General features: G+C 50.7%; 1 long non-coding RNA gene across 1 annotated transcript; it reads left to right on the plus strand.

Annotated features, from left to right (window-relative positions):
• Nucleotides 1-15,581: 15,581 nt before the first annotated feature.
• LOC140690927 (uncharacterized) lies at nucleotides 15,582-19,304 on the plus strand. The gene is made up of 4 exons (XR_012066308.1): nucleotides 15,582-15,958; nucleotides 16,325-16,412; nucleotides 18,570-18,706; nucleotides 18,906-19,304. It is a non-coding gene; the product is annotated as an uncharacterized lncRNA (long non-coding RNA).
• The last annotated feature ends 1,978 nt before the right edge of the window (nucleotides 19,305-21,282 follow it).

Raw genomic sequence — 21,282 nt, forward strand, 5'->3', positions numbered from 1 at the left:
CTGTTGTGTCCTTAGAACTTACAACAGCACCTGGCACACAAAAGGTCAGTCAGACTTGTGAGTGGGTGGACCAGAGATGGAAACCATGGCACCCAGATGTGGGCTCAGCTCTCTTTCTAGTCTGAATGGAAGATGCCAACAGTAGGGGCTGAGGTCTGTGTGCAGAGAACTCCTACCAACAAACTGTTACCCCAGCAAACAGATGCTTAGGATGCTAAGATGGTACCAAGAACAAAACTAGTAAGAACTGTTACCTACCCAACATTGCCACCTACCAGTTATGCATCAGACGTGGGCATTTTGCAAATCTGGGGGACAATCCTAACAACTGACTGCAAAGTGGGTGTCTCCTGGCCCTCCCGAGACGAGGAGATGGACGTTCCTGGGGCGAAGTCGCTGATGTAAGGCCGTGAGGTGGTGCCACCAGCTGAGATGATGACTCCAGCTGTAAAACTGTAGGTCAGGACCCAGGCACAGCGGGGCACCAGCCCTGCCGCTGTTCCCATGGCTGTCACCATGACAAGCCTGTTTATGGGAGAACGTCCCTGCGGTGGGCTCTCATCTCATAATTACTATGTTATGGATGCAAGCACAAATATCTTCACTGAGACAAGAGCACAGTCAAAATGATTCAGAGAAATAATGCAGAAATAATTCCAGCCTGAGAATTTTGCAGTCAGGTCATAGTCGCCAAGGCTCCTGCTGTGACTGGTGTCGCACTTTGGGGAATTCTGAAGTCACTTGTATTCCAGGGACTGACTTGGCGGCAAAAAGGGTGAAGTTGTAGCTCTACACAGAGATCAAGCCGCATCACAGGTGGTGGATGTGACATTGCCACCCTGTCCGGCTGCCCTTCCGTCCCCTGTGTGGTGTATTTCTCCAACATTGAGTGAGCTTTGACGCAGCAGCACATGATATCATTGCTTTCCCGATACGCGGATGCTCCGATTCAGATGTCAAACCAACAGCCATGTCTGCTACAGAGAAAGAGTAATGATAGGTTCTTTACACGTGTAAATACATTCTGCCTGATGCTTTAGATTCACAATGATAAGGCGCTAGAAGGTAATGAAATTAATATTTTAAACACCATGCCCTATTTAAATGACAGTTAAGCTTTTGAGCCGATCAGGAATCATCACATTGTTTCATTCTGCTGGGTAAATACTCATCAGGCTGTGATGACATCCTGTAATTACCTAGGGCTTGGGGGGGGGGGAATTAGATTTTCTTTGCCACCTGTAGCTTTAGCTCCCAGTGTCCTCGAGGCCGAGTGAAAGGACCCACACCAGGTGTCTCTCTGCTGCCAGGCACGTTGCTGGAGCAGCTGAGAACGACTCTGCTGAGCTCAGGGTTAAAGTCTAATTCTGGACCTGGAAAATTGGATTAATGGCCAGATCTAATCACGGACAAATAATGGAATGAGGTTCAGCCTGATTAGCTGTGCAGAGTCATTATTTGGTTTAAGGGAAAGTGCACATTTCTCTTGATGAGCCGACTCTGCTCGCCGAGCCGGAGTGGGGCGCGCGCGTACGCGTGGCGCATGCGTGTACCAGGCGCCCTGCTACGTGGGCGCCCTGAAGGGGCAGGCTCATTTAATTCTCGCCCCAAATCTATGACCCGGGCATGGTCATCATCCCCATTTTAGGGGTGGACGGAGGTTCAGAGAGGTGGATTCCCTGTCCAGGGTCGCACAGTGAAGGGACGAGCTGAGATTCTAATTCAGGGACACCTGCCTCGGAAACATCCTGGGAGACGATTTTGCAAAGATCACTGGACTCACTGACACGCTCCCTCCAGCTTCCATAAAGCAAAAGGCGCCCTCAGGATTTGGAAGAGGTGGGGTCTATCCCCCTAGTGCACAGGGAAAACCTCCCTCCTGCCTTGCCCACTAGTCCCGGGGCCGCGGAGCCGCGTGCATCAGGGCAGGTGGCGGAGAGCTCTGCGTCTCCGGGCTGGGCTCCGGCCGTCCCTGTTATCACAGCGCCCCCTGTCGGCCCTTTGGAGGCTGGAGACCAGCGCCGGAGTCTCCCGAGTCCGTTCAGGGCGGGCTGTGCGCCGGCGCGCCCTCTAGCGCCGAAGGGCGGGAGTGCACCGCCGGCGCCCGTGCTGCTGAACGCAGCATCCGGATGCGCATCAAGGACCGTCCTCAGCACAGCCTACGTGTCCTTTCCCTCTTTCGTTCCTGGTCTGCCCTTTCCCGTTACTTCGAATAGCCTAATTAAATCGGTGAACCCTCTTGCACGAGGGCCCAGAATTCGGCTTGAAGTTTCCTATTTCGGCGAAACACAGGTCCTCTCTGACGGCCATTCACTCGAGTCCTGGCCATATCGTGGCCTCTGATTTAAAGAGAGGACCAGGCCGCTTTCATTTCTTTCCCCCAGATTTCTCTACTTAATATAAATAAAGCCAACATGGAATTCCCAAATACGTGGTGTATTTTCAGCGTTCCCATTTGAACAAATAAATACTCCTTAATTGCACAAGAGGTAATACACAACGCACAAGGTGCTTACAGGATTTGGGAACACAGTTCCCAGCGCAGCACAGGAAATGCAGACAGGTTTTCAGCGGTGGGATGAAGGCTCTGTCACTGCATGTACACTTCGCTTTGGACGTAACATCAAAAGGCCCAGGTTGATTACTTTAAGGATGTGGAGCCTGAGCCCAAACATTATGTGCTCTCCATCCGCCACTGAGATCACCTGACGGAAGCGCTTGGCTTCTGCCTCCTGTTTCCCGCGCCTGGGCACGTGCTGGGGACCAGTGAGTGCCAATGTGCCCCCAGCTCCTGCAAGCTTCCTCAGGCTTCTGGTTCCAGCGGTGGCGGTGTCAGTGATGTGCGTGGTGTGTGTCTAGACCTGCTCTCGCAGCAGCCCCGGAAGGAGGCGGAGGACAGAGCCCCTTTCTAGGAGGGAGGGAACCGAGAACCCAGGGATGCGGCTTCCAGCCCTGAGGGAGGGAGGACTTACGCCCAGGGATGTCTGGCTCAGGAGGGACCCCCGGGCCACCCCGATCCTGCGTGAGGCATTCAGGAAGACACTGGGAACCAGAGTGGGAGACAAGCTGGGCGAACGGTGGGGGGACAGCCGGAGCCTGGTGAGGGGGCAGACTCCCCGTCTCCAGACCCCAAATGCTGATGGCGGTTTATACTGCTAAGAACGCATTTTTCAAGAGGGACTGGAGGAGCAAATGCTCCCAAATCCAAAAGTTAGAGGAAAATATTTGCCTCCCAGTCATGCTGGTCATGTGTCTGCTGCTTCCTGCAGCTTACCAGCTGGTGTGCGGCGGGGGCACCCTCGTGAGTCGGGTGCCATCCCCGTCACAGCCATGGGCTTCTTCACAGCCATGGGAGTCAAAGATCCCTTTGGCAACAGGACACAACCCAGCGACCCTCGTGTAGACGAAAGGCAGAACTCTGTTCCTTGCGGCCCCTGAGGGAGGAGGCGGCCCCCGGCGGTAGGGAGCTGGAGCTGGGGCGGCAGGCAGGGTGGACTAGCCGAGTTTTGAGCTCTCCCCGAGCACTGGCAATTGTAATAATTTCATGGGCTCTTGGACGTAGACGCTGCCTTGGGCTATCTGGGACCTGGTCCTGGGCACTCAGGGGGACATCGTGGCTGGGAGCCCTGAGAGGGAAGTGGCTGGGGGTGCACTCAGTCACTCCAACAGATCTCAAAACCGCATCGGGGGGCAGGGTGAGGGTAGAGTGCATGCTTAGCGTGCGCCAGGCCCTGGGTTCAATCCCCACTACCTCCATTAAGAAAATAATTTTTTAAAAATCCATTTAAAAAAAAAAGCCGGGATAGCATTTAAACAAACAAACTACTCAGTCCATTGCTTGGTTGAACCATGGACTGTTCACACGAGAAACGTCTCCTCCATCTTCCAGGCTCCTTCCTCCCCGGTGTCTGTGTGTCTGGCAGGACCAACTGAGACGGCGAACTGGGTTACTTCCTGTGTCCCAGGCCAGGGGACCGAGGCACGGAAAGCTGGAATGGATGATCTAAAGATGCGGAGAAAGCTGGGCCCGCCCTGGGCCAGAGAGCCCTTTCTCACCCGGTTGCTGGCAGTGCCACTGGCGAAAACACTGGTCTTCCTGGCGCCCGGGATCCACTGTGATGACCCGGCGTGTTTTTCTCTCTGTTGCTATCATCCTCACATAATTACTCTGGGAAACATCTGCTGTTGTAGACGGCACTGTGGGCATAGCCGTGCCTGATTGATTTCTATTCATAAATCATGGATTAACTTGGATGCAGAAGCGGAGAGGAACGTGGCCAGCACTGGCGGGAGAGTGAGACGCCATGATGGCTTCCCATGGAGGGAAGATGCTGGAACGCGGCCCCTCTCCCTGCTGGCTGCTGTCTCTTCCCCTCCACAGCTCTGATTCCCTCCGCAGGGGTCAGAGCTCCCCGCTCAGCCCAGCTGCTCCCCCACGTTATCTGTCACAGGAAAGCTCTCACTCTGATGATGGAGAGAGGCCATCACTGCTGACCACGTTCAGACCCGTCCTCCCATCTTTGCTCTCCTGTAGGACATGCCCCTGTCACCTTCGCTCCTATTTCCCGAGGGATGAAATGCACCCACGTTGGTGGGCAGGGGTTGCTCCTGTTCAGTCATTAGAGCCCAGCCAGCTCCCTGGAAACTTTCTGGCATGTTGGGGAGACATCACCCCGTGCCTGTCTCCCCCGGTGATTGGAGCTGAGGTTCTCTGCCAGCCCAGGGGCAGCCTGCACTCCAGATGGGCATCTGGAGGATGCCGGACAGCTCTGGCTGAGGGACAGCAACTCGGGGCTCCGGGGGACCGTGAGCGGAGCAGGACCTCGGGAAGCCCGTGGCTGTGACGGGGATGGCACCCGACTCACGAGGGTGCCCCCGCCGCACACCAGCTGCTAAGCTGCAGGAAGCAGCAGACACATGACCAGCATGACTGGGAGGCAAATATCTTCCTCTAACTTTTGGATTTGGGAGCATTTGCTCCTCCAGTCCCTCTTGAAAAATGCGTTCTTAGCAGAAGAAAAATACACTTCTACATCATGTAAATTCCAGCTGGACCCGCCCCGTCTTCTCCTGACAGGTTGAACGCCACCTAGAGCGGTCACCCCGCCGCGCCCTCGGGAGTGCCTTCCCATAAGGAGGCAGCTACTGAAGAAAACAACGGTGACTCCAGCGTTTTCCTCCGACTGCAGCGTCTGTCAGTAAATAATCAGAATACAATAACAAACGTTTCATCCAGCCGGTCTCAGGAGTCAGCGCTGACCGCGGGGACGTGCTCAGCATCGCGCTGCGGGCGTCCTGCTGGGGCCCTCCCGGCTCTGCAGCGCGGAGGCCCTGGCGCCTTCTCTGTCTGAGCGCCACTGCCGGCCTGCTGTGCGCTGGGGGTGGTTCGTGTGCCTCTCTGAGCCTTGGCTTCATTATCTATAAAAGGAGGGGGTTTGGCAGGGGTTGTGGTTTTTCTGTTGTAGTATGTGAAATTAATAACTAATACTAAAATGTACTGCTTAGTGAAAGCAAAAAGAAAAACAGGAGGGGGTAAAATCCCAGTGGTTCATTAGCTGCGTATGGTTTTTTTGAATCATACATCTCCCCCTCTCTTTGTTAGGGACATTTCAAGCACACATAAAAACCAAGAGAAGAGAACAGCAAAGGTTCACGGGTCCATGATTCAGCTTCTACAGTTACGATCACGCAGCTAGTTTTGTTTCAACAGTTTCTACCTTCTATCCATCTTCCTCCACAATTATGTCGAAGCCATCTGTAGACAACTTACACTTCCATTTCTCAATACTTCAGCATGAGACTCAATTTTATATTATCATAATACCATTAACTGCTCAAAATTTAACACCGTCAAATATCCAGTCAGTGTTCACAAACCCCCAGCTGTATAACATCTCCTCCAGCTCCTTCTTTCTTTTTCTTTTGAAGAAGTGTTTTTCTTTTTTTTTAAAGAAGGTACTGGGAATAGAACCCAGGACCTCGTGCATGCTAAGCATACACTCTGCCTCTGAGCTATGCCTTCCTCCTTGCTTCTTCTTTTAACGTTTGCATTCTTATCCCCAACGCACAGGGGTGCCTGTTCCGCCACAGCCTGGCCAATAGGGTGTGTTGTTAAACTCTTAGATTTTTGCCATATGTATAAAAGTGTGCATCAACCCACTTTTTAGTGAGTAGGTTGAATTTTGTCAAATGTGTCTGTGTAGCTCCTATTATTATAATGATATATGTCGTATTTGACGACATACATTAATGCATCTTCTAATACTGGACCAGTCTTACATTTCTGGGATAAATTCCAACTAGCCACAATGTAATTTTTAGGATTAAGATTCTTTTCATTCATATTACGGCTTTTGCATCACTATCATTGAATCGATCTAGTTTCCTTTTTTTTTTTTTTAGTAAATTTGTCAGCTTTTAGAATCGATGTTATCTTTGCTTCATAAAAAAAAAAATTGGAAAGTTTTCTCTTTTTTTCCCCGTGTTCTGGACTAGTTTAAGTAGCTTTGGGGTTATTTGATAGTTTAAGGAAATTTATTTTGTTGGCTTTAAAATAAGTGAATGACTTGCTAAAAGAGATTTCCTGTACAAATCTAAATACTATGATTTTTATGGTGAACGTGAAATCAGACGGGCAGAGCTTTGTGTCCCATTCGGATGGAGCTGACTTTGTTGCTCCAAGACCCTCCAGGCTGCTGCGGTCTGGGTCTGAGCGGCTTTGCCCGTTGGTGACGCTCCCTGGACGCTGCCGCAGTCTTGTCTCATTTCCTGACAATTACCCTCCTCGTTGTGCTGGACGCGTCACACCTGCTGCTGACCTGGCCGGAGGGCACACCCAGCCTGGCCGCCGCTGAGCGCTCTCGCTGTGTATTCAGGATGTAACCGAGAGGCACAAACCCGACTCCACCTTGGATCTGTCCCTTTAGCTCTAACCCTGTGCTCTGTTTCCCGGGCTTAGTAGCCGGATGGAGGTGCTTCTGCTGGCTCTGCACCTTTTATAAAAGAATGTTGCCTGTAGCCTGAAATACACTGGAGAGCCCCTTCTCAAGGTGCTGATCTTTCAAGGTATAACAGTTTTCCATTAAAAAGTTGCAGCGCAGAGAATAACATCCATCTTGTTGGAGGTTTATAGGAACATCGTGACCTGACCTACACGCGGAGCTGCAAGAACAGGGGAATCTGAAGCCAAGAAGCTTGCAACAGCCAACCACATCCAACCCCTTTTAGTATAACAGAAGCCTGAATCCTAACTCGGGTAAGGTGGTTCTTTGGGACCTCCACCTTCTCTGTCTGCTGGCTTTCTAAATAAATTCGCGATTCCTTGCCCCAGCACCTTGTTTCTCCATTCACTGGCCTTTCGTGCGGCGAGCAGTACGAGGTTGGACTTGGTATCAAGGACAGTAGCTCCATCACTCACCCGCTCTCCGGGGTGGCCGTTTCATACCATCACCTTCTCTCCTCGGGCCTCCAACACTCCTCCCCGACATTCACCTTCCCTGCTGATGTCCACGCTTCTTACTTCACTAAGAAAATGAAAGCAATCAGAGGACGCTCTGACAAGAGCCCACTCACCTCTCAGCCCGCTGCTCCGGGCCTGTGACAGTAAACCTGCCTCCCTCCCTAGACTGCAGACAGACGAGCCATCTAAGGCAGCCCCTCCCTGCTGCACTAAACCCCCTTCCAGGGGATGGCGCGCCAGCCATTCTTCTCTGACCCTGCTCGTCCTTGACTTTGTCCAGCAAGCTCCCTGCTCAGGGCCTTTGCACACGTTTGTTCTCTCTGCCCAGAACGTCTCTCCTGCAGAAATCTGCATGGTCTCTGGCAGAGGTGTTAACCCACCTCACTTCAGCCAGTCTTTTAAAGACCTTTGGTGACAGTGGCACAGGTGTCATCGACTTAATTTTTCAGGAAAAAAGTCAAGCAGGAATGACTGCTACCAGGCGCTGTGAGCTGGCAGGGTTTCTGGGGCAGGACTCCATCCTCTGACCCCCAGAGCCCTGCTGCTCACTCCAGGACCTGCTAGGGTTGCCCCCTCGCTGCCCTGGGTGCAGGAGAGCCGGGCTGTCGTGTTGGAGACGGAAGATTCCACATTGACACTCCTATGTCATTCATGAAATGCATCTTCGCGAAATGCATTGCTGGGGTTGTCTTCAAGGATGCAAATGAAAGAAAACCACAAACTTCTTTGAGCTGAGAATCTTCCCCTGCAGCTCTGAAAGTTTATGCCAAACCCATCAACTTCGCCCCCCACCAGGACAGAGGGGGAAGGGGCACTGGGGGTGGGGAGGGGGGCTGATGATAATCTGGTCCTGAAACCACAGAGTCAAACCGCAGCCCAGCACTAATAACTTTTCCTCCCCCCAGGCATCGTTCGACGCGCGGTCCATTTAGCGTGACATCACAGGCTGGAGAAGCGGAGCCCAGAGAGTTCACGATCATGAGCAACCTCGGGGAAGTTTGGGAGCAAGCTCTGCATTAATTACAGTTTCACTGGAATACCGCGCACATGCCACCTTATCTTTGTGCTTGCTTTTCTCCCGGATGAGAGCAAGGCCCCCTCCTGCAGAGTGCCCGACGACAGCGAGTCTGCCGATTGTCACCCAGAGGGAGACGTGGGAGTGCCGCATTTAACACCCGGTTGTTGGAGGAAACACGCACATCCGGACCATCGTGGGGGAGGCTCTCAGATGTTCAGCTGAGAAATGGCCCGGGGTCCGCCCTGCATCGCTTCTCAACTATTTTGATACTGCTCAGGGATGTAGACTCTACAGGTGGCTAAAATCCGACCCGTTTAATATCCTTAAATTATACCCTCTCACACTGTTGGGGAGCGATTGTTTAATGAGATCTCTACGTTTATCAGGCGGTGAAACCAAGACGGGCGGCGTTCCGATGGACGCACTAGCCCACGGTGGAGGCATTAGGACACGCAGCCAGGGGGAGGGGCTCTAACTCAGAAGACGTCTGGGGCTGGATGTCGACCTGGGTTCTGGGAGAGGATGGGTGTTTCTGAACTGGAAAGTAATTACTCGTATTCACAGTTGGCTAGCGGGGCCTGGAGCTTTCTGTGGGTTCACATACCAGGCTGAGAAAAGGAAGTTTCGCTTGAATGTTTTCTGTATGAATTTCTGGCAGATGGTGGCGTAGGACCATTGCACCTCTCACACGGCATGGAAAGAAGTCAGGCAGATGGTGGGACCCCTGTAATTAAATTCCACACACCATGGTTTGGCTGCATCTGGTGATCTTTTTCATGGAAGCTCTCCATCCCATAAATCTAGGTCAGAGCCCTGAACTCTGAGTAAAAGCGTCAGAGATGTCCGCCCACTTTCACGAACGGGTCATGTGAACACACACCGTCACTCACACAGACTCGCGGCATTTGGAAATTACACGAAGAAACACAGGGCAGTTGTGCTCCAGATAATTTCACAGAGTGATGCAAACCACGCTGTACCTTTCGTTTTGTCAGAGCTTTGGGAAAGGATACACACAATCCCAGAAAATATCCTTCGTATACTCACTGTGGGTCTTGGAATTTCACAAACCGAATCGCAGTTTCTTTGGCATCCTTGATCTTCTCTGTGTTAGTAACAGAAGGGTAATGGGGGAGTTAGTATCTCAAACACCAAGAAGCCTCTTGAGTATTTCAGTTGGTTCTTAGTCATGTCCCCTCATGGCCACAGGATGGCTGTCAGAGCACCTAACATCACATCCTCATCCACTCATGTCCAAAGGCTTTGGGAAGGAAACCAGTTTTGGGGGGAGGGTGGAAAGGAGAGGCCTGGTCCAACAGAAGTGAACCATCCTGGGTGTCTCTTTTCATTAAGAAGGAAACATTGCAGAAGCCCCTGTCAGTGTCTTCTCAAGTTTCTAGTGGCAGACATGGGGTCACATGTCATCTCCAAAGAACCTGAGAAAGTGAATCAGTATCCAGCATCGATTGTGGGATGCGGGCGGCCAGCAATGAGAGAGGAGAAGGGGGCATTCAGAGCATTGTTGTCCCAGAAAAGCCTGTGAACCCCATTTCCTCCCAGGAAGGTTAAGCTGTTACAGATCGTTGTCTTCTTTGAACATTGATTTACCAGCTCCTGTTCTTTTGCAGGGGGAACATCTTCAGGTCTGATGAGGCACAGAAAGGTATTTGGAAGCAATAGAGCAATGGAGGTGGGGGATCTCCCGGGAGGGCCTTCAGCCGCCAGTCAGAAGGAAAAAGACGTGCAGAATCGGGGCAGGGGGCTGTGGCCTGAACCCACCACGCTGTCCTTCTGTGTTCAAAATGTGCAGAAATGACTTGTGAAATCTTGCACTTTAAAACGCAAAAGGTATCTGAAAGATCTGAAATAAGTTGGACGGAGAAAGATGAATACTGTATAATACCACTTTTATTGTAGAGTCTAAAAAAATACAGCAAACTGATGAATAAAAAGAAGTCACAGATACGGAGAAGACACTAGGGGTTCCCAGAGGGGAGCAGGCGGGGGGAGGGGCAATACGGGGGTACAGGATGAAGGCCTGCAAACTATTTTGTACAACATAAGCTACAAGGATATATTGCACAGCTCAGGGAATGGAGCCAACAATTTGTAACAGCTATATAAATGGAAGGCACCCTTGAAAACCCGTGAATCACTGCATCGTGCACCTGTAACTTACATAAGACGGAGCATCCACTACACCTCAGTGCAAAATGCACCCCTGAGAACCTGCTTTCTGTGCTTTACCGTCGGTCCAGCTAGGCCGCCAGTGTGGGATTCCACTAACCCCCCTCGGTCAGATGCGGTCAGCTTGAAAGTCATGCTGACTGGGATGAGCTGCGTTGCAAGCTAACTAAGAGACCATTTGGTGAGCAAAGGAAAAGAGGTAACATGACAAATGCGAGTCACAGACAGGGTTATCGCCAACTATGAAAGGAAAGACAGCGACATTCTCAGGCCCGAGTTTCAACGGGCCTGACAAAGACAGTGACAGTTCATTGCTCTTTACGTGAAACGGCCGAGCCGCGATGGTGGGTCCATGTTATTTAAATCACCTCCCATGTGAATCTGGCAGTAATAACATTATATTGCTTTTTCACACGTCGGATCCTTGAAACGCTTCGACGCGCGTGGGAGCGGCGCTCCCTCCCGGGGTCGGGACTGAGGAGGGTTGGGTGTAACTCCCCTCTGAGGACTCAGCCAGAGTTTGCTTTGAAAAAGAGGGCGTAAGTGTTGCACAAAAAAGGCAACTGGAGCGAGCCCTTGCTGGCAGGCGCTTGTCACGTGCTACTTTCCCAGGATCCGTCGAAAACTTTTCCAGAAGAGTCTGTCCTCCTCTTCTGATTTAAAAACCGCAGGTCCAAGGTCAAGACCATCAGAACAAGAGGTCTGGACTTGAGGCGGGCGAAGACCGGTGCTGCGGCCTGATGTGGTTGCAGAACATGACGTTCGTGCTTTGACGAGTGTGCCTTATTTGCGACGCTCTGTGCGAGTTCACCTCACCTCTGTCACGCGCTGTCCGACCCGGGGGGTGTCCAGGGACTCCTCAGTCGGGGTGGGGTGGGATCGGTGGGACCCCAGCGGAGGACGGAAGGAAAGAGGACCCAAGTGTCGCTCCCAGGGCTCTCCTGGGCCCCGGCGCTCCGCTGGAGCGGGGCCGGGGGCTCAGCCCGCCTCAGACGTCAGGCGTTCAGCTGCCGGCCTCGGGGGTCGGTGAAAACCCCACTCCTCTCTGCTGCCCACCCTCATGCTGACCTCGCACCTTTAGCACTTTTTGTTTGTGTCCTTATTTATTTGGCTCGAAGACTGAGCATTTTTCTTTCTTTTGAAGCTGAAACACGCAGGGCCTCAAAATTGCGGATTTGGACAAATCTGAAAGACACGTGACATTTAAAAACTGGGTTGAATTCAGTACTCTTTGGCTTTTCATTTCTTTATCTTTTTAATTGACGTCCTCACTAAGCCCACTGCACTCGACTTTGCTAATGAGCACCGTCGTCCGATGGGCGGTCTCACTATTGCGAATGGTGAAGAATTAAGTACTGATTTTGCGATGAACGCTATTGGTTTGATCAATTTGTACTGGAAAACATTCAAATTCTTTTCTTTTTTTGCAGCTGATTTTTTTTTTTATCGAATGAAACTCTTTAAATTCTATAGTGCTGTGTAATTTTCAAACGTTTCACACACATGATTTCATAGAATCCCATTATAGCCCCCTTTCCCTCCACCCCCAGACTGCCCCTCCCCTCTGCCCTCGCCCCACTGGTTACCACTGGTCTGTTCTGTGTATCTGTGAGTCTGCTTCTGTGTTGTTATGTTCGCTGTGCGTTGTAATTTTTTAGATTCCACATATAAGTGACATTATATAGTGTCTGTCTTTCTCTGTCTGACTTGCCTCACTTAGCGTAATACCCCCCCAAGGCCACGCAGGTCGCTGCAAATGGCAAAACTTCATTCTTTTTTTATGACTGAGTATATCGTATATACATATATTCTTTATCAAATCATCCATGGGTGGACACTGGGTTACTTCCACCGGCAGTTATAAATAATATCACTATGAACATTGGGGTGCACCTATGTTTTCAAATTAACGTTATGTTTTCTTTGGATATACACCCAGGAGTGGAACTGCCGGATCATATGGTAAGTCTGTTTTCAGTTTTTTGAGAAACCGCCATCCTGCCTTCCGCAGTGGCTGCACCGACTCACACCCCCACCAACAGTGGAGGACGGCTTCCTTTTCCCCCACGTCGTCGCCAGCATTTGTGATTTGCGTTCTGTTTGATGACAGCCAATCTGACAGGTGCGAGGTGGTGTCTCATCGTGGCTCCGATTTGCATCTCCCTGATAATGAGCGACGTTGAGCCTCTTTTCATGTATTCAGCACTTTTCTTTAACTCAACTTACTGCTTTGCTTTAAAAACATCGTTTAAAGATAAATCACAGTCACTGGCATGAATGTATCAGCTTGAGGCTTCCTCTGTCTTTAGAAGTCGAGTTTTCAGGACAAAAATCAATGTGTTTTGAATCGCGACCTTGCATACTTCAGCTTGTTTCTGGAAACAAATGGCACTGTGGCGGCCCTCACCGAGAAGTGGCAACGTGGCGTCCCGCGAGGCATCAGCCTGCTCTTTGTCCAGAAATAAATCCACAACAACCTGGGGACCATTTGGGGATCTATCCAGAGAGTCAGCACGGCATCTGAGGGCACGGAGACCCAGCACAACCTGAGGTTTCAGTTGCTTTTGCCTTAAATTAATGAAGGTGCAGCTTCAGGGTTCCCTTGTAGGCCCTAAGTTATTCTAAAGACTTTCAGAGGTCCCCCAAATTTCTCTCCCATGTCCTTTACCCAGTTTGCAAATGTCCAGTCCTTTGTGCAAGAGATACTCTCATGATTTGATATTTGCTGTGCCATTTGCATTGTTAATTACTTGATATTTTCCCATTTCTTTCTTTTTTTGTATTCTCTTTTTTATTTTAATTTTTATTTATTATTTATTTTTGTAGGGGGAAGTAATTATGTCTATTTATTGATTTCTTTTTAGAGGAGGCACTGGGGATTGAACCCAGGATCTCGTGCAAGCTAAGCACATGCTCTGCCGCTTGAGCTGTATCCTCCTCCCTTATTTTCCCTTCTAAAATATGTTGCTCAAGTTAAAAAAAAAAAGTTTTCGATGGAAATGACATGAACGCTATGAATGGAAAACCAAGATCATTTGCTATAAAAGGTGAAAGTAAAGAGGATTCATCTTTGTTAATCAGGCCGGCACGTGGCCGGGAGGAAGGCCCAGCATGAGGCACTCATTCATGAGAGCGTGTGGCCCCAGTGGGCACTTGAGCTGAAGAACCCCGGGCCACATTTTCCACATCTGTGGATCAAGGGACCTGATCTACTGTTCAGTTGAGAGAGAGAAAGGTGGCGGTGGGGGGGACCTGTCCAACTTGTCCTGAGCGCAAATGCAGAGACGGCCACAAGGGCAGATCAAGGTCAGTGCCTCTTGTTCCTCCTGCTTGTCTAAGCCCGCATGAACAAAACAGACGTTTTGTTTAGGGAGTACCATTTTGTTCCAACGAAACACTGAAAGCTCACTGGCCCCCCCACCCCCCGGCAAACTGACTCTGGCAGCTGCAGTGGCCTCTGTCTAAACTCGGCAGGTTTGCCAAGTGGAACCTTGTGAAACTGCGTTCTTTGTCTGAAGGCCTGATTCCATACCATCTATCGATGAACAGTAAACGGGGGAATAAAATTAAAGTTCTGTGAAAGAGTAAAGCCGTCTCGTACTAATGAGAGACATCTGTTTATTCCCGTTTTGTAGATGCGCCTTTACCCACTAGACAGGATTTTTTGAAAAGTTAGAAATAAAAGTTAAAGAAGCCGACAAAATCAAAGAGCGTTGTTGGTACTCGGGGAAAATTGACAGAATCAAGGCCAAATTGTCGTTAGGAAAGCTGTGTTTGGAGAAGAGATCGGCAGGGTTATTTCAGAGATTCTGGTGCACGTGTTTGAATCTCAATCTTGCAAATGCAAATGCGGTAGACGGCTCATGCAGACTGTCTCTCATTCGTCTGTTGGACGGGCATTAATTAAACATCTTCCTCGAGCTGGGTGGTGCTGATGCCGGGGGTGGGTTGCCGAATAAGTCAGACCTGGTCCCTACCTCCGGGGACTCTGTGATGCTCAGGGTGACTCGGGCGTGGACACAAACACCCAGTGGCTGGGGGTGTGGCCAAGGTGGTGGAGCAGGCAGATGTGGAGCGGGGGTGGCTGTGCGGGGGTTCCTGGCGGATCAGGCCCCTTGGCTGCTGTGGGGAGGAGGGCCCGAGTGGGCTCAGGAGTGGAGGATGGGGGCTGTGGGGGGAGGCGGTGGGCGAGGTCGGTGAGACAGAGGGCTGGGTTCTGCTGAGCTCAGCTTTCAAAGTTGACGTGACATGAGTTAGTCATGGTTGTGGTGTGAGAGAAAGAGGACAGAGGAGCATGTTTATGCGTCATGGTGCCGGTTCCTGAGAGGGGGCTGTTGAGGGTGGGAGTCAGGTCACAGGCACAGGAACTTGTGTCTCGGAGGGACCTTAACTTCGGAGTCTCCGAGCAGGCACGGCCCCACCAACGTCTCGATTTCAGACTTCTGGCCTCCAGAAACATGAGAGAATGAACTGCTGCTGTTTTAAGCAGTTTGGGGCAGCCCCCAGGGAGCGACCACAGGCCCCGTCTCTGCCCGCAAAGAGCCCCCGTCCGGGGGAAGAAACGGACAGGGCAGCACGTTGACTTGGAAAGCCCCCCCCCCAAGTTTGGTCATTGGCAATGTCAGTTCCTTAGGGACCACGTCGAGGTGAGAGTCAGCCCTTAAAGATGAGTCCGTCTGGGTGGGACCAGCTTTCCTCACGGAGGTCCGCCCCCAGCTGAGGCCACCCCGTCGAAATCTCCTGGGGAGCAGACATTGCCCACCACCAGGGTCAGCTCTTTCTGTGAAGCCCGAGGAATCCACCCCCGGGGATTCTCTTTACTGTGAACGTTCCCCCCGGCCCGTCTCTCCCTGTTCCTTGCCTTCTGAGGGCTCCGTGGCGATCTTTGTGTGCAGAATTCTAACCGCCACTCCCGGGGCGGGCGAGCCCCTTTCTCTCCTGGTACTTTCCGGGAAGTTTATTTCTTGGCCATGTTCTATTTCAGCACAGACCAAGGCAGCTCTTGGCGCGGGCGGCACATCTGTCACCACTCGGGAACCCGCCGGAACAGCCTACGGGGCGTTTAGAGAGAGAACCGGGGGACTGTGAAGCGCCAAGGTGCAGACGCACGGAAGGACAGACTGGAGGGGCCCCAGCTGGCGTCCGGGCGCGGCGCTCTCCGCGTGCGGCCGAGGAGCAGCCTGGGCGCGCCCTGCCCGTGCACGGGGGAGCCGACCCGATGCAGAAGTCGTCCCGGGCCGAGCGGGTGGCTCTCCCACGGCTTGGCTAGGACTCCCTGGGGAATTAGCACCAGGGTGTGGATGAACCCAAACCACCCCTTTTTATAGGGGCTGATGGCACCATATCCCCTTCTAACTCTGCTCCAAGAGCGAGAACGTGGAGACCTTCCACTTTCGGGATCTCCCAGCGCCCCTCCTGCAACGCAAGAGGGTCGGGTTGATTTCCCGATGCTGTTTTGGATGGAGCCCATCCTGAGAGATGTGCTTCTGAGAAAACAAGCGTTGTTTCATAACCAGATAACTCGGCAGATGACTGAAACAGTGTCTTGTTTAAGTGGCTCGCAAGGCACACCAGGATACGGGAGGTTTTTAAAGCCCAGCGGTAAAGAGCCCTGTTTACCCCTGCCGAATTCCTTCACTCATTCACCGATTTCTTCTCAGCCATATGGTTCTCATCAGAACTAAGAGGAGCCTAAGATTAAAATAAAGACCTACACACGGACGTTGATGTGCGTACAGATTTTTCCAGGTACTTCCTGTGTCCCTCTTTTATCATGCTTCCTCCCGCCCCCATTTCACTCCATCTCACCTGCTCCCCAGCACCGGGCGCCACCAGCATCCCGTTCACAGACTGGAGCCTTCTCACTGATATCCCCACAGCCCTCAAATCCTTTCTCTGTGGGGTCACTTAAAATGGGAATCTCATCTTATTCTTTTTTTTTTTTTCCCTACCAACTCCTCCACCCCGCTGTTCTTGGGATAAAAGCAAATATTTAAGATTTTCCCATCAAAGCCAGGTCTTTCCCAGCCCCTGCGGACCCTCCAGCCTCCCACCCCGGGCGCCCCTGCGCTCCCTCCCCCAGCCCCACGGCCCTGCCTCCTCTCCCCTTTCCTCCAGCCCGAGGTTTCCCTGTGCCCAGCGTTCTCCCCTGTGTCGCCTGAGGAGTGGCCGTCCACCCTCCAGGTACCCGCTCTCCAGACGCTCTCTTAGGGAAGTGCGCTTTGATTCTGCACTTCAGGTCAGAAGCAGGTCAGACCACACTCTTGCATTCTTAGGCAGCCAGGTGGATTTTCTTTGTCGCTCTGATCCCACCTTGCTATTTTTCGTGATAACAGGGCCGCGCGTAGCTCAGCTTTGGTCCCGTGGTCGCTTTACAGACCTTTTCTGTGAAGCCTTGATGGGTTTGTTTCGTTACTGACCGTCGCCTCGTGGGGCTGCGGCAGGTCTCGTTTCACCCCCCATGTTAAATTCCCGGATTTGATCTTGGGAGCAGGCCTTACAGGTGTGCAAAAAGCACGTGTTGAAAGTATGAACGGATAAATTAATACGCCAGTTCTTCACTAAGAATAGAGGTAGGAGTCTGGATGAGACCTGCACTGACCTCAAGAAGATTGATAATAACTTGGGAGAAGGTGTAGCTCAGTGGTAGAGCGCGTGCTTACCACACACGAGGTCCTGGGTTCCCTGGTACTTCCATCAAAAAAAAAAAAAATCAATGAATCTAATTACCTCCTCCCCCCCAAAAAAAGAAAAAAAAGAGATGGATAATAATTAAAATAGCGTGCTGACAGCCACAGACTGGCTTCCTCTGTGTGGCAGGCGTGGTAAAATCCGCAGTAATGTGTCTTAGTTCTGGCCGGGTCAGCCCTGGCTGTGAAATCCAGGCTGTGTTAATATTTTAATTGGTTGCACAAAGACTATGCTAACTACAAAACAGCTTCCGGTCTTGAAGGACAAGGATGTCATCCCGGGGGCAAGAGTGTTCCGTGATTTAGGTGTGGTGTCCAGGGCCTCCTGGGACCCACAGGTCCTGTTTCAAAGGTTGGCCCAGCTGGGATCAAATGATCCTTAAGAGTGGTTATTACTGCATTTTTGTAACAACTAAAGGGGTGCTCTTTCGTTTTCTGTCACGTTGAAACTCACACCTCCCTATGCACCCCGCATTTTGTCCTGGGATGTGCAGTTACCAGTCCTGACCCCTGGAGAGGAGTGGAGAACAGCTTTAATCTGCTCCCACATTCATGCCACAGTGCCAGGCTCTTTTCCACGAGGAAGCAAAGAATGCTCTCGAAAGCAGGCTATGTTTTGATGGAGAAGGAGAAACCTTCAGTTTTGTCCTTTGGTGTATTCACTCAAATAGGACACTTTTTGAAGAGAAGAGCGTTATGAATGTCATTTAGGTTAAAGCTTCTTACAAAGCGTCCCCAGTGGTTTTGCATTGTTTCTTTGGTGAATATTGAAAGGAGTCAGAAGCTGGGTGGGGAAAAAAAAATCTCTACCCAGGCCCAGGTGCGCGTGTGCGTGTGCGCGTGTGTGTCGCGGTACCAGGGGCAGGTGTGACCTGAGGCAGGTGTACACATTTGCTTTTCATCTGTTGTTCCAGGTGGGAGCTAGGTGGCTCCTGATACGGTGGGAAACCGAGATCAGAGAGCGTCGAGGATCACAGGGCAGTGAGCTCAGTAAAGAATACACGATTGTGTGGTCTTTTAGAAACAGTCACAAAAGACCTCACCTTTCAGGTCTGATTATGTACAAATGAGGACAGAAAGGAGAGTGTGGTGCCGGCAGCTAATGGGAAAGCTAGAGGTGGAAAGGGGCGAGGAAGGGGAGGAGGAGGGAGGGGGGGAGGTGGGGGGGGGGAGGAGGGAGGGAGACAGGGGCTTATCGCATTAACCTATTTTAAAGGGAGAAAAAGCTAATAAATTGTGAGAAGCTGGTTCTGCTGGAGAAAGGCTGTGCCAGGGTTCGGGTGCCGGCGGGAAGACAGAGCTGGACAGATGCTGGCTGCCCTGGATCCAGGGACGACAGGGTGACATTAACAGGTGACCTGCCCTGCAGAGCTGCCCTGAACGTCCTCCAGGGTCCTGAGCAACCCAAGGCGACTCCAAGAGAGGGCGGCTGGAGGGCGCCACGGGTGGGCTGGTTCCGTATTTTGGCTCCGTGTGCTGGAGTGAGACACCCTTGAGCCTTTCTCTCTGCTCCTGTTTTTCCCTCGTCAAACCACCTGACTCTGCTCCGCAGAATCAAAAAGAGAAAAAACTGCTCCTGGATAAGCTGATGGGCAGAAACGTGTCTCTGGAGGTCCTGAAATTCAGATAAACACCTGAACTTCTGAATGCTTATTGGACAGAATTGCACTGCTGGAACTTCAGGGCATAATCTGTCACGACGTCTAACTTTATAAACCCGAGACCATTATCTTTCCGGTCCAGGCTTCACTTAATGGTTGTACAATGATTTTTGTTACTGCACTGCACTGGGAGAGAAATACTTTTCAGCAGATATTATTAAAAGGCTTTTAATCCATGAAAGCTTAACCAGCTCAAATGGGTTGAAAGCACCATTGCTCCTTTATTGCCGAGACACAGGGCATCTTTATCTAATAACTGCCATTTGCTATAATAAAGATTTTGGATCAAAGCTGATGAATCAAAATGTGTTATTTAAAATCTGTTCCTGCCGATAGCTCTGGCCATTCATAACCTCCTTTATCGCCTTCTGCTCCTTCGAGAACTGAAGGAAGGGGTGCTCTCTGTTACCTCCAAGTTCCCTCCAGCATCCAAACTGAATTCTCTTTCTCTTTTCCCTCCACATATAAGGATGCTTTAGCCTCATCCCACCGGCGTGTTTAGAGGTTGGTGGGAAACAGGAAGTCTTGGATCTGAGCTCCTTTGCAGGGAAGTCACCTTTTCGCTTAGTACGTATCCATCTGTCTCCAGAAAAATGATGTCAAATCATTTTGTTCCCGTTTTCTTTTCTAGGAGGAGTATTTGCATCCACTTCTGGCTGACTGGTGTTGCCGAAAGGGCTCACAGACAGTATCTCTGCAATAATGACCTGATCGCTAACAGTAATGATAATGACCAGTGCTTACTGGGTGTCTGACCTTGTGCCAAGAGTTTGCAATGATTTTCAGACCTACCCTGCACACTCGATAAAGGAATAGCTAACACTTACTAGATCGGGAGCCAGACTTAGGGCCAAACCTGCCCTTGCGTGGTCTCCTTCAGTTGCATCGGCAACGCTGAAGGATCGCTAATGGAAGTTGCAGTGGAAACTGGCCATCTGCCCTTGACTCCTGGACACCCAGCTCAGTGATGTGAACACCATTACTGCGTTTGCTGGAAGGTTTCCTGATAAGATTGTTGGATTCAACCAATCTAAACACAAGATGCCTAGTTAAGTGTTGATTTCAGATAAAAAAAGAATCCATGTTTTTAGTATCAGTGTATCCCACGCAATCTTGGGGATGCACTCACACTAAAAAATACTGAAAGATCGAATTTAACTGGGCAGCTGTATTTCGTCTGGCAATGCCACCTCCTAGCTTGTTGATGAAGAGGTGAGAGGGGTGCTTGCTGCGTCCCAGGGTGTCCCAGTGAAGGAGGAGAGTGGACTGCAAGACTGCCGCAAAGCCCTTCCTTCCCGATGGGCATGTGGAAGGAGTCTGGGGGAGATGCTTGCTCTCTACCTTATCCACACCCCTCTCGGCCAGCCGGTAACACACATCAACTGGGGAGCCTTTAACCACAGATAAATGAGGAAGAGTTTAGAGTGTGGGGAGGGACTCTCTGGGAAGAGATAAAATAGGAGACTGGGCAAGGCGTCTGGGGACACCGTGGGCACCGGGGGCCATCTTTTCTCACTTTGAGCGTTTGCAATCCCCGGGACAGAATTCATTGGTTCTCATCAACGAAAAAGAACAGCAGAGGGTGGCCTTCAGGCACGTCTTGATCAGGGTCTCATTTAATTTCTCCATGAAGCTCTAGGCTGGGTTTCTCTTAACTTGACCCTCCTGACATTATCTCCATCCTCGCAAGGGCTGCTGTTCTGAAATACACTCCCTAAGGTGACAGACCAGGTAAGGAAGAGGCAGCCTTTCAACGTATTTCTTTTGGTTCAAGGAGCAGAAGTTTCTCTTTAGGGAATCAGATGTAGCCTTTTTCTACATTTAGAGAGGCTTTTTCCGGTATTAATATTAATTGCACGAGTGATTTTTTTTTTTGGCCCGTTCTTCAACCTTTCAATCTATTTCTTTCGGTGACTGAAACACGATAGGAGATTAAGATCGCGGTTGTAATGAGAACAACCAAATGAGAAATTCCATCCACAGGGAAGGATTAATTATAAAAGCTATTTTAACAATCTTTCCTGGAGCCGACAGGGGAGAAACACTTGGGCATGCAGTTACAGGAAAAATTATATATTTGAGACTCATGTGTATTTATATTAAATCACATATAAGAGCAAACATCAGATCAATGTTTCTCTTGTTGGCTTAATACAGCATAAAATAAATGTCTCATAAAGAAGAAAGAAAGGGTTTCTTTAACAAGAACGGGTTTCAATATGCAAACATTTTGATAGCCTACAGGGCAGGTAATAAAAAGAGTCCGAT

Source organism: Vicugna pacos, chromosome 32, assembly GCF_048564905.1.
Source record: "Vicugna pacos chromosome 32, VicPac4, whole genome shotgun sequence".
NCBI lineage: Eukaryota > Metazoa > Chordata > Mammalia > Artiodactyla > Camelidae > Vicugna > Vicugna pacos.